Raw genomic sequence first — 12,684 nt, forward strand, 5'->3', positions numbered from 1 at the left:
GAAAAGCTATGATGTGCTTGGCACTAGGCTAAGGCAGTAACATAAATAAATGGAGAGAACTTTACCCCTAAATATACACATTCTACTGTGAGATGTAAATATAATAACATATACTTAAATATATATCAATAATAAAAGCTATGATAGAAATAAGAAAAAGGAGTTTAGAAGAGTGACTAATTCCCCTTTAAGACAAGGGTGAAGCCAAAAGAAGCCCAGCTGATTATTAACTTTTTTCAGTATTATTTGCCAAAAATGAAAGCGTCATGTTCCAAAGTTGCTTAGTTGCAATTGTCTTTTTATTGCAAAAGACGATAGGGTTACTTTGCATGAAAAGTTATTTAATGATTCAAAAACACCATTATTTACAGTTGACCCTTGAACAACAGGGCTTTGAACTGTTCACGTCTACTTATACAAAGGATTTGTACTGCACCATCCAGGGTTGGCTGAATCCACGGATGCAGAATCATGGATTGGAGGGCTTACCATGGTACTCGAACATACACGGATTCTGGTGTACACGATGGGTGGGTCTTGGAACCAATCCTTTGCAGATGCCAAGGGAACACTCTATTTTACACTTAAAGGACCCATTAGTTGACTCATTAAGAAAATAGGATGTCAAAGACATACCTGGAATGTGAAGAAAAACTACAGGATTAAAAATATTGATGTTTAAAGGGCATTTGATAAAATTTAGCAACACATTTCTAATAAAAAAATTAAGTACAATAAAAAAGTGGGGCTTACCAAACTGTAAGAAAGGCTTTTTACCAACAATAGCAGCAAATACTGTCCCCAAACTCTAAGTCCATTTCAATTAATATCAGAAATTGGGCCAAGATGTCAGAATCATGATTATTTGACACTGATCGTAGTGAATAAAAAAAATTAATATTCCTAACTGGAAAATTTATCTTGAAATTTATAAGAAAGAATAAATACCTAATATGTGATGGGAAAAATAGGGGAATGAAAATAGTGGCCATGTGTAAAAAAAAGAAAATTAGATTGTATATGTATAGCTGATTCACTTTGTTATAAAGCAGAAACTAACACACCATTGTTAAACAATTATACTCCAAAAAAGATGTTAAAAAAAAGCTACATTAAAAATTAATGTGATTGTGATGTAAATTTGCAATTGATAAATTGTTCAGTGGAATCTACTAGTGTTCAAAATTAGATACCAGTATATATGTGGCAATTTATATATGTATATATATTTTTTTTTTTATAAACTTATTTATTTATTTATTTTTGGCTGCATTGGGTCTTTGTTGCTGTGTGTAGGCTTTCTCTAGTTGTGGCGAGTGGGGACTACCCTTCGTTGTGCTGCACAGGCGTCTCACTGCGGTGGCTTCTCTTGTTGCGGAGCATGGGCTCTAGGTGCTCGGGCTCAGTACTTGTGGTTTGTGGGCTGTAGAGCGCAGGCTCAGTAGTTGTGGTGCATGGGCTTAGTTGCTCCGCAGCATGTGGCATGTTCCTGGACCAGGGATCAAACCCATGTCCCCCACATTGGCAGGCACATTCTTAACCACTGCACCACCAGGGAAGTCCCATATGTGGCAATTTAAACATAAGAATTTGAATGGTTTTTTTTCAGTGAGGAATGCATGGTTTGCTTAATAAAAGTTTTAATATGGAGGGGCCATTTCTTGGGAAGAAAATACCATATTCAAACACTCATTCCAATAACATTAAATAATGTCTGACGCTAAAGTATTTACAAATTACAAAGAAAGGAGCAAATAACCTGGTAGAAAAAACAGGAAAAAAAAGTTGAGACAATTTGGAAAAGAGCAAATGACCAACATACAAATGAAAAGATACTCTCTCTAGCCAATGATCTGAAAAATGCAAATGGGTATAACATTGCATACCGCTTTACATCTATCAATAAACATGTTGATGGAAAATAAAAGAGTACTGTTAGTAGTAAGTACTGTTGGGAGGATGTGGAGAAATATATGTTCTCACATTTGTCTGATGGAACTGCAAATTGTACAACTTTTGAGGGTATCAGGAAAGATTGAAATTCAAAACATATATACCTTTGTATATTTTGGAGATTAATCCCTTGTCAGCCGCTTCATTTGCAAATAGTTTCTCCCATTCTGTGGGTTGTCTTTTCATTTTGTTTATGGTTTCCTTAGCTGTGCAAAAGTTTTTAAGTTTAATTAGGTCACATTTGTTTGTTTTTATTCCATTACTATAAGAGGTGGATCAAAAAGCTATTGCTGTGATCTGTGTCAAAGAGTGTTCTGCCTATGTTTTCCTCTAAGAGTTTTATAATATCCAGCCTTACATTTAGGTTTTTAATTCATTTTGAGTTTATTTTGGGTATGGTGTTAGAGAACGTACTAATTTCATTCTTTTTCATGTAGCTGTCCAGTTTTCCCAGCACCACTTATTGAAGAGGCTGTCTTTTCTCCATTGTATATTCTTGCCTCCTTTGTCATAGGTTAATTGACTATAAGTGCATGGGTTTATTTCTGGGCTCTCTGTTCTGTTCCATTGATCTATATGTCTGTTTTGGGGCCAGTAGCATATTGTTTTGATGACTGTAGCTTTCTAATATAGTCTAAAGTCAAGTCGTCTGCTTCCTCCAGCTCCATTTGTCTTTCTCAGGATTGCTTTGGCTGTTTGGGGCCTTTTATGTTTCCATACAAATTGTAAAATTTTTTGTTCTAGTTCTGTGAAAAGTGCCATTGGTAATTTGATAGGGATTGCATTGAATCTGTAGATTGCCTTGGGTAGTATAGTCATTTTGACAATATTGACTCTTCTAGTCATGGTATATCTTTCCATCTGTTTTTGTCATCTTTGGTTTCCTTCATCAAAGTCTTATAGTTTTTAGAGTATATGTCTTTTGCCTCCTTAGCAAACAGCCCATGGAGCTCAATATCAAAAAAACAAATAACCCAATCAAAAAATGGGCAGATGATCTAAATAGACATTTCTTCAAAGAAGACATACAGATGGACAATAGGCACATGAAAAGATGCTCAACATCACTAATTATTAGAGAAATACAAATCGAAACTTCAATAAGGTCTCACCTCACACTAGTCAGAATGGCCATCATCAGAAAGTCTACAAATAATAAATGCTGGAGAGGGTGTGGAGAAAAGGGAACCCTCCTACACTGTTGGTGGGAGTGTAAATTGGTACAACCACTATGGAGAACAGTATGGAGGTTCCTTAAAAAACTAAAAATAGAACTACCATATGATCTAGCAATCCCACTACTGGGCATATATCCAGAGAAAACCATAATTTGAAAGGATACATGCACCCCAGTGTACATTGAAGCACTATTTACAATAGCCAGGACACGGAACCAACCTAAATGTCCATTGACAGAGGAATGGATAAAGAAGATGTGGTACATATATACAATGGAATGTTACTCAGCCATAAAAAAAGAATGAAATAATGTCATTTGCAGCAACATGGATGGACCTAGAGATGGTCATACTAAGTGAAGTCAAGCAAAGACAAATATCAGATGATATCACTTATATATGGAATCTAAAAAAATGATACAAATAAACTTATTTATAAAACAGAAACAGACTCACAAACATAGAAAACAAACTTATAGTTACCAAAGTGGAAACAGCGGGGAGGGATAAATTAGGAATTTGGGATTAATATATACACACTATTATATACAAAATAAATAATCAACAAGGATCTACATAGCACAGGGAACTCTACTCAATATTCTTTAGTAATCTATATGGGAAAATAATCTGAAAAAGAATGGATATAGGTATATGTGTAACTGAATCAGTTTGCTGTACACCTGAAACTAACACACTGTCGTAAATCAACTATACTCCAATATAAAATAAAACATATTAAAAAAATAAAGTTTGGGTTTGAAAAAATTAAAATATTTAAAATACCTTTTAATCTGCCTTCTGAGAGCCCATTCCATGAAAAGAAAACCACTGGTATTTAAGGTCATAGGCACAATGATGATTATTTCAATATTGTTTCCAGTGACAAAAATGTGGAAACAAAATGTCCACCAATTACAGAAATTCTTGAATACATTATGATATGTCCACATGATAGAATATTAAATCAGTAACAGAAAGAATGAATTTAAAGCTATGGTCATTTACTGAAGGAATTTTCTAAAATACTTATCAGAGCGAAAATTAAGATGCAGAAAAATATGCATAGTGCTCTACCATTTCTTATAAAGAAACAATGCCAATAACACCTTTATATTCATGTGCATGTGTGTGTATGGTTGATTATACTGATTATAGATTTTGTTTGTGTGTGAGAGGAATATTTTCATTTATGTGTTTGTGTATGTGTATAGATAAATAGATACATATATATTATACATACATATGTTTTCTAGATAAAAGGGGATATTTGGGCTTAATTTTTATTAAAAATTTAAGTATATGTATACATTTTTAAAATAATTCTTAAAACAGTTGCAGATTAGAAAACAACTAAATTACATTGATTTGCAATTAAATTTTTGTGAACAGGGTTTAATGAAACATGTATCGGTAGGCAATGAAGACTGTGATTTGTATATAATCACTAGGGGTATTTCAGTTCACAAATTTTCATGGAGCATAGACCTCCCTATTAGATGAAGCTCATATTTGAATGAGGTAGTCTGTGAAATTGTTCTCCCAATGCTTGGCAGTTTATAGGCATTCAGTAAATGATAACAATGCCTCAGGAAGTTAATATCTGTGCACTGGACTTTGGCTTCTGATAAAGGTCAATTCATATCCTAGTTTAGTTCTGCACAACTTCTGTCAACTAGAGAAAGATATTTGAGCTAACTTTAAAATTGCCATCTCTTTGTAAAATGAGCATCATGATGCTTAACTCTTCTGCCTATATTGATGATTAAATTAGATAACAGAGGGCTTGGTATAGAGGAAGTGTTTAGAAAATACTCCTGTGAATGAGGCCTCACAATATAGAGTGGTGGTACAATGTTACAGTAGTGAAAAGCGCTTTCCAATGTCTGATGAGATGTATCAAGCCAAAGAAAACTGACAGGTGTTATACATGAATTAGTTTTAGGGTGTGGCTTTTGTTGCACAGAAACTAGTGAAAGAAAGCTGTGAACCTCCCTTTCGAATGTTCTTCAATAGAAATTCACTTATCACTAAGTAAACATGTCATGGGGCACCTCATTTTAGGTCTGCAACAGAATCAAGTCTGAGAGGTGTTTGTTCTAACAGGATATTACCGTCATTACTGGGGTGTCAGAACGCTGAGTTGTAAAACTCTAGATGTATAAAGGAATGAGAGAAAAAGTACTCTTGGATGTTTGCCTTTTGGGATTTCATTCATTTCCTTTTCATGCAATCCTGACATGTTGAAATATGACACGTATGACAGACTGTTATAATATATGTTATCATGATCTGGAGAGTGAGAGAGAGGGAGAAATGTGCTCACTTACAGTCTTCTTCACACATCAGGAAAGTCTGTTGTCGGCACTGGTATCTAAGCTCATTTTTACAGGCACTGGCAAGTCTCTCTTTAATCTCTTATTTGTACCATCTGTGTAAATGATGGTTTAAGAGCTGTATGTGTGACTCCTATATTACCAGTAAATTGTATATATGTACCTTGAACAGGGTGAACATAAAAAAGACGGGGAAAGGTAACTAACTGGACTGGAATTGAAGAATTTCTGGTTTCTCATATCTGAAACTAACTAGCTATATTACCTTAAGGGGTTTGTATTACAGTCAATGCTCTTTGAATATATATTTTCTCATTGAATCCTTACAATTACACTTCAAGGGATATGTTGTTACCCTCATTTTGCAGATAAGGAAACTGAAATGAGCTAGGTTATTTGTTCCAAGTCACATAGTTTCTGAGTGGTAAAGATGGTATTTGTACCTATGACTGTCTATGGCCACAGCCCTAGGTGTTTTCTTGACAGACTTAGTCTTCTCTCGCTTCAAATCAATTTCCTCTTAAATTAAACAAAAGAAGTAGGCTAAGTGAACTCTTAAGTCCCTTTTTGACTGTAATTCTATGATTCATAGGGGTAGAATTTGGTTGTGTCGAGTTCTCTGAAAGCCTTAGAATAAGGGGCTTTGTAAAAAAACAGAGGAATAGAAGAGAAAGTCTTAAACATTTAACATTTCCTACTACCTCCTAAAGCAAACAGTTTTTCAGAGTGGATGTTTCTCTTTTATTTTTGGACAATTGGGAATTGCAACAGATTTAAGTATCATTTAGGAGTTTTTCTTTTCCTTTTGATATGTTACATGAAATAGTTGTTCTTAGGTGAAGGAAGATATTAGAATAACCTTACTTTCATAAATTTTTATACTAAAATTCACATCTTAATGCACTGTCCTATACAGTAGTCTTGCAGTAGTTAAAGGAAATATAAAAACTGGGAAAATTAGTTTAAAAAGTCCTTTCTTGGGCTTCCCTGGTGGCGCAGTGGTTGAGAGTCCGCCTGCTGATGCAGGGGACACGGGTTCGTGCCCCGGTCCGGGAAGATCCCACATGCCACGGAGCGGCTGGGCCCGTGAGCCATGGCCGCTGAGCCTGCGCGTCCGGAGCCTGTGATCCACAATGGGATAGGCCACAACAGTGAGAGGCCCGCGTACCGCAAAAAAAAAAAAAAAAAAAGTCCTTTCTGTTAAAAAAAAAGAAAAAAAGGAAAATGGCCATTTTAGGATTGAAGCCAGATCATATAATTCAGTTTCTTAACGTGATTAGATTTCCTTACATAGCTTGGGAAAAACGAGCCTGAAATCGAGGCAATTACAGAATAAAACTGTTTTTTTTAAGTGTCTTTTATGGGGCTTCCCTGGTGGCACAGTGGTTAAGAATCCGCCTGCCAATGCAGGGGACATGGGTTCGAGCCCTGGTCCGAGAAGATCCCACATGCCGCGGAGCAACTAATCCCGTGCGCCACAACTACTGAGCCTGCACTCTAGAGCCTGTGAGCCACAACTACTGAGCCTGAGTGCCACAGCTACCGAAGCTTGCATGCCTAGAGCCGGTGCTCCGCAACAAGAGAAGACACCGCAATGAGAAGCCCGTGCGCTGCAAGGAAGAGTAGCCCCCGCTTGCCGCAACTAAAGAAAGCCCATGCGCAGCAACGAAGACCCAAGCAGCCAAAAATAAATAAATAAAATAAGTGTCTTTTATGTAAGAAAAGGTCCTGAAACGGCACCATCAAACTATAAAATACTTCCTGCCCAAAGTAATCCCATAAGAAATAGAGCTTGACTTGTGATAAGAATAAAACAGAAAAATGGCATTATCTTACTAAAAATATCCTGTACAATAAGGGAACATTTAGTAAAAGGAGTATCAACTGTAATCGTCAGTTACGAAAGATGCTTCATTTCTTTATTCTGTCCTATACCTACAAAATAGTTGCTATAACTAGTGGCATTTATCTTAAAGTTTCAAAGAAAAACAATATTGCCGTGTCTTTCTTTTTCATTCTTCCTATTTGTCTATTTTAGTTAAAAGTCTACTTATGATTACATGTTAAACTCTCACATGGTAGAGCGATGTATGTTTTCCCATATTTATTTCTTTGTCAAATCTACATTCAGTATCCCTATCTCTGCAGGAAAAATGAAGAACAAACTGAGTAGATTTGGTAAATTGAATTATTCTTCATGTTTCCCTGTATCCAGGATCCAGTTCCTCATCCATCCTGTATCCAAATCATGTGCCATATACTTTGCAGCTATTTCCATACAAAGGGTGACATTTATTTCCCTACCCTTTAACTTTGAGTTCAGCCCCGAGACCGAGACTCTCTTTTCAATAAAATGTTGCATTAGTACCAGTGTGCCACTTCAGAGTTCATGTGTGGCTTCCGTTTGTGGGAATAACTTCTGACCTGGCCATGAGAAAAACTCTTGCACTAGACTGCTGGTTCCAGGAGGAGAAAGAGAAACATGAGGTATAGAGGGGTTGGCTGATGTAGGCTAGGCTTGGGCTTGGCAAAATATATATTATATATATATAAATATATAAAAAATATAAAAACAATATAATATATATATAATATATATAAATATATATATTATATTATATATTATATATATATATATATATATATATAGAGAGAGAGAGAGAGAGAGAGAGAGAGAGAGATAGCCAAGCCCAGCCTACCTATGTCAGCCAACCCCCAGTGGACCCAAGATTAGTGAGAATTACTGATTGCTATTTTAAGCCACTTAGCATTTGAGTAGTTTGTTATAAGCTGTATTTGCCAGCAGATATGTGTGAAATCTGATACATGAGACAACTACACACACATAAATACACAGTTAGCAACTACTGTTTTTTCATGACAGTAGAGTTTTTACTTGAGATCTCAGAGCTTTCTTCAACTCATCTCCTTAACGTGCTTTGGCAGGATGAACCTGAACATGGAATGAAGTCAAGTTTTCTCTTACTTTCCACTAAATAGCAGTACTGCTTGTTATATAATAATGTCAATCTGTTGTATACTCTCCTACAGAAAAATTACTCTCCTGTAATTCTCCTTCTTGACACATGTTTGTAATAAACTATTAATTTGATTTCAATTTCTGCTTTGCCCAGTGGGATGAATAATAGCTAAAAACCACAGGCAGGCTTTAATACTCACACAATGCTATGAGGAACTCAATATCACCATTTGACAGATGGGGAAACTGAGATCCAGAGATGCTAAGAAAATTTCCCAACATCACACGGCTGGGAAGTAGAATAACTTTATTTCAAATCCAAGCAAACTGGTTCCAGAACCCTTGCTCTAAACCACTGATAGATACCACATAGTTTTGGAAGTCATCTATCCCTAACACTGCCCAACACGTGACATGTAGGTATGGAGCAGTTGTTGAAAGGTTTAACTGAGCATACTTGAGCTAAGGTGGCATATACTATGAAGAGAGGAAAGCTAACATGTTGAAGACAGTGATATTACTTCATTTGATTAACTTCTTTTGAGAACAACCATGAAGCAGCCACCGGTGCGTATACTGACAACTACTGAGCCTTTTCCAAGCTGGCAAAAAAAGACAGACACGGTCCCCACTCTCCTGGCGTAAATACTCTAGTGTTGGAGAGAGAAATGAACAAGAAGTGCTGATTACAAAATATGAAAGTGCTAAGAAAGAAGCAAACAAGGTGATGATAGAAAATAATAGATCTGAGTGAGAAACATTTTATTTTTTTGGTGGTCAGGGAAGGCCTCCATTGAAGAGGAAACATTTAATCTGAGACCTGACAAGTGGAGGAGATCACTGCAGGCAGAATGGGTATGGATCCTGCAGCACGAAAGTGCTGCTATTCCACTTGCTCTAGATTGCTGAAACTTCCCAAAGCTCTGTCCGCTTTCTGTATAATTTCTACACTGTAGCCACAGTGATCTTTCTCAAGTTGTTCTCTGGTATTTTAAGGCAGAAGAAAATACTATTTAACAAGGCCTGCAAGTTTGGCTCCTTCCTTTTTTTTGCAAAGTTCATCTTGTTCTCTTTTGCTTTCTGCCCTAGTTATCTGTCCTTCTATCTTTGCGTCCTTGTCATGCCTTATCATACCTTAAATCTGCACATTTACATGCATAGTTTTCTACTTGAGCCCCTGTTTTTTAGATAAGTTGTGCTAAAGAATCTGTATCCCAAGGAGCCTTGCTTTGTCTCCTAACCATATAAAATTCCTATTTGAAGATATTCATAGCACTATTCATTACTCTTCTGTATATTTGACAGAGTTAACATTTTATAGCTCTGTGTGTGTGTGTGTGAATATTGGATAAATGTAAATTTATGAAGTTAGGAACCATGTCTTTTTTTATTTAACATCTTTATTGGAGTATAATTGCTTTACAATGGTGTGTTAGTCTCTGCTTTATAACAAAGTGAATCAGCTCTACGTATACATATATCCCCATATCTCTTCCCTCTTGCATCTCCCTCCTTTCCACCCTCCCTATCCCACCCCTCTAGGTTGTCACAAAGCACCGAGCTGATCTCCTTGTACTATGCAGCGGCTTCCCACTAGCTATCTGTTTTTACATTTGGTAGTTTATATATGTCCATGCCACTCTCTCACTTCATCCCAGCTTACCCGTCCCATTCCCTGTGTCCTCAAGTCCATTCTCTACGTGTATGTCTTTTTTCCTGTCTTACCTCTAGGTTCCTCAGAACCATTTTTTTCTTTCTAGATTCCATATATAAGTGTTAGCATACGGTATTTGTTTTTCTCTTTCTGACTTACTTCACTCTGTATGACAGACTCTAGGTCCATCCACCTCACTACAAATAACTCAATTTCGTTTCTTTTTATGGCTGAGTAATATTCCATTGTATATATGTGCCACATATTCTTTATCCATTAATCTGTTGATGGACATTTAGATTGCTTCCCTATCCCGGCTATTGTAAATAGTGCTGCAGTGAACATTGTGGTACATGACTCGTTTTGAATTATGGTTTTCTTAGGGTATATGCCCAGCAGTGGGATTGCTTGGTCATATGGTAGTTCTATTTTTAGTTTTTTAAGGAACTTCCATACTGTTCTTCATAGATCCTGTATCAATTTACATTCCCACCAAAAGTGCAAGAGGGTTTCCTTTTCTCCACACACTCCAGCATTTATTGTTTGTAGATTTTTTGATGATAGCCATTCTGACTGGTGTGAGGTGATACCTCATTTCAGTTTTGATTTGCATTTCTCTAATGATTAGTGATGTAGAGCATCCTTTCATGTGTTTGTTGGCAATCTGTATATTTTCTTTGGAGAAATGTCTATTTAGGTCTTCTGCCCATTTTTTGATTGAGTTGTTTGTTTTTTTTGATATTGAGCTGTTTGAGCTGCTTGTATATTTTGGAGATTAATCCTTTGTCAGTTGCTTCATCTGCAAGTATTTTCTCCCATTCTGTGGGTTGTCTTTTCATATTCTTTATGGTTTCCTTTGCTGTGCGAAAGCTTTTAAGTTTCATTAGGTCCCATTTGTTTATTTTTGTTTTTATTTCCATTTCTCTAGGAGGTGGGTCAAAAAGGATCTTACTGTGATTTATGTCAGAGTGTTCTACATATGTTTTCCTCTAAGAGTTTTATAGTGTCTGATGTTACATTTAGGTCTTTAATCCATTTTGAGTTTATTTTTGTGTATGGTGTTGCAGAGTGTTCTAATTTCATTCTTTTACATGTAGCTGTCCAGTTTTCCCAGCACCACTTATTGAAGAGGCTGTCTTTTCTCCATTTTATATTCTTGCATCCTTTATCAAAGATAAGGTGCATGGGTTTATCTCTCGGCTTTCTATCCTGTTCCATTGATCCATATTTCTGTTTTTGTGCCAGTACCGTACTGTCTTGATTACTCTAGCTTTGTAGTATAGTCTGATGTCAGGGAGCCTGATTCCTCCAGCTCCGTTTTTCTTTCTCAAGATTGCTTTGGCTATTCAGGCTCTTTTGTGTTACCATACAAGTTGTGAAATTTTTTGCCCTAGTTCTGTGAAAAATGCCATTGGTAGTTTGATAAGGATTGCATTGAATCTGTAGATTGCTTTGGGTAGTATAGTCATTTTCACAATGTTGATTCTTCCAATCCAAGAACATGGTATATCTCTCCATCTGTTTGTATCATCTTTAATTTCTTTCATCAGTGTCTTATAGTTTTTTGCATACAGGTCTTTTGACTCCTTAGGTAGGTTTATTCCTAGGTATTTTATTCTTTTTGTTGCAATGGTAAATGGGAGTGTTTCGTTAATTTCTCTTTCAGATTTTTCATCATTAGTATATAGGAATGCAAGAGATTTCTGTGCATTAATTTTGTATTCTGCTACTTTAACAAATGCATTGATTAGCTCTAGTAGTTTTCTGGTAGCATCTTTAGGATTCTCTATGTATAGTATCATGTCATCTGCAAACAGTGACAGTTTTACTTCTTCTTTTCTGATTTGGATTCCTTTTATTTCTTTTTCTTCTCTGATTGCTGTGTCTAAAACTTCCAAAAGTATGTTGAATAATAGTGTGAGAGTGGGCAACCTTGTCTTGTTCCTGATCTTAGTGGAAATGCTTTCAGTTTTTCACCATTGAGAATGATGTTGGCTGTGGGTTTGTCATATATGGCTTTTATTATGTTGAGGTAACTTCCCTCTATGCCTATTTTCTGGAGAGTTTTTATCATAAGTTGGTGGTGAATTTTGTCGAAAGCTTTTTCTGCATCTATTGAGATGATCATATGGTTTTTCTCCTTCAATTTGTTAATATGGTGTATTGCACTGATTGATTTGCGTATATTGCAGAATCCTTGCATTCCTGGGATAAACACCACTTGATCATGGTGTATGACCCTTTTAATGTGCTGTTGGATTCTGTTTGCTAGTATTTTGTTGAGGATTTTTGCATCTATGTTCATCAGTGATATTGGCCTGTAGTTTTCTTTTTTTGTGACATCTTTGTCTCGTTTTGGTATCAGGGTGATGGGGTCCTCAGAGAATGAGTTGTGGAGTGTTCCTCCCTCTGCAATATTTTGGAAGAGTTTGAGAAGGATAGGTTTTAGCTCTTTTCTAAACGTTTGATAGAATTTGCCTGTGAAGCCATCTGGTCCTGGGCTTTTGTTTGTTGGAACATTTTAAATCACAGTTTCAGTTTCAGTGCTTGTGATTGGTCTGTTTATATTTTCCATTTTTTCCT

The sequence above is a fragment of the Delphinapterus leucas genome, chromosome 13, assembly GCF_059928025.1.
Source record: "Delphinapterus leucas isolate spDelLeu-1000000601 "Yukka" chromosome 13, BTC_Dleu_Yukka2, whole genome shotgun sequence".
NCBI lineage: Eukaryota > Metazoa > Chordata > Mammalia > Artiodactyla > Monodontidae > Delphinapterus > Delphinapterus leucas.